At 41.6% G+C, this 1,738-nt stretch overlaps 1 non-coding gene across 1 annotated transcript; it reads left to right on the top strand.

Annotated features, from left to right (window-relative positions):
- The first annotated feature begins 1,413 nt into the window (after window positions 1-1,413).
- Window positions 1,414-1,488, top strand: Trnat-ugu. Its single transcript has one exon. It is a non-coding gene; the product is annotated as a tRNA-Thr (tRNA).
- Window positions 1,489-1,738: the final 250 nt, after the last annotated feature.

Below are 1,738 nucleotides of genomic sequence, written 5' to 3'. Positions count from 1 at the left end.
AGTAAAACAATCTTCTGCGTTGCATAAGCAAGAAATTAGATTCTTCCCCGTGAGGCAATCGGCCGAAGAAACGTCAACAACACCAGACATCCCACTCACTACTAACATGAATCGTCTGGGTTTCCCTATCAACTCGCAAATAATTTATCATAATGCCTGCCACCACAGTAGCGTGATCGATTTACAATCGCACGTTCGATATCTATCATTTGGAACCCGCGGCTTCGATAGGCAAAAGGTCTCGGAAATTACCGGGGATCTGATTTGGGAAGCTACGCGTTTCGAACATGGCATGTCCTTTTTATTGGTAATGTGTTCATTACTCATTTTAGTTGTTGCATAGTGTATTATAGTTTGTACTGTTAGCATTCTAATTGCATTTTCTGTCTTTCTTATATTGTTCTTGTGAGCCACAATCTGTTACTGCTCTGGAAGCACATATGTGGTAATTTCCTTCATAAGTATTTGGTGTTTTCCATTTCGATGTTTTTGCTCTATTTTCGGGTAAAATTCAAGACTAGAGCCAGTGGCATACTCACGTGTTTCGTGCTGGAATGTTGTCAGCGCTTGACTTGAGGTATGATTGGCACAAAAGACGGTGTGTCAGTTGTTTGGTAATACTTGAACAGAAGAAAGAGTAAAAATAGCTGCGACGAGGATCATGCGTTTGATTGCTCCTTTATTGCCTTCCAGGTAGTTAATACGTACTACTATTGCAAACCTAAGGAAAGCGTCGTTATCCACTACATTTTCGAAAACACGCTGAAAGAGTTTTGACACTTAAGATCGTAAATTTGATTGCTGCTCGTTCCGGTCGCAGCTGTTTAAAATTCCCTTCTAGCCCCAGAGCTAATTCTAACTTCATATAATTCGTAACATATTCGCAAAAAGTGACAACGATGATTACTAACGTAATTCTCGCTGATTCCACACGTAACAACGGTAAAAGTCTACAACTAATCTAGACTTTAGCTCTAATTGCGCTGTGCGGTTATTCAACGACACTTAATTAGCATTTTGGCTTTTCTTTTATTCTTAAAATTAAGAAATCTCGAATTCAATAATTCTTCATACCAATTCTAGGGTTTGTTATTTTCCTAGCTGCTGAAGTTGGTGTGAGTCATATGAATTCTAGTTACCGATTCCAAGGTAAGTCATTATTCGCATTTCCTATTTGGTGTGTGTCCGAAAGAACAGACACCATATCGATATAAGTGTATAGTTCTGGCAACACCAGCCAAGACCTTCTTCTTCTGTGCAGATGCACACACATTCTCCGAACTCTTACGGGACTTGGTACGAATGTCTTCCACGAGTAATGAGTGTGTTGGGGTGGGACATTACGAGTGTAGTGTGTGGACACACAAGGTGAGAATGTGGGTCTCGCGGGAGGCGAGTTTCGCTGTCTTCTGTGCCCTCGGTGGCTCAGATGGATAGAGCGCCTGCCATGTAAGCAGGAGATCCCGGGTTCGAGTCCCGGTCGGGGCACACATTTTCACCTGTCCCCGGTGATATATATCAACACCCGTTAGCAGCTGAAGGTATAAATATAATTCTAATTTCCTTCATTTAAATAGCTACATACATTCATTCAAAATTATGGAGGTGCACCATCGTACTGAAACTATAGCTGTCGCCAAACACAAAGTGGAACGTTTGCTAATGCTTCAGGTGTAGTATTGCAAAGAAACATAGGATACGTGGGAGCGTGCAACTTGTCCGACAACTACTAAGGGCT

The sequence above is a fragment of the Schistocerca americana genome, chromosome 1 (genome assembly GCF_021461395.2).
Source record: "Schistocerca americana isolate TAMUIC-IGC-003095 chromosome 1, iqSchAmer2.1, whole genome shotgun sequence".
In the NCBI taxonomy this organism is placed as follows: Eukaryota; Metazoa; Arthropoda; class Insecta; order Orthoptera; family Acrididae; genus Schistocerca; species Schistocerca americana.
The sequence above is the reverse complement of the archived record's forward strand: the minus strand, read 5'-3'. Positions and strand labels throughout refer to the sequence as shown.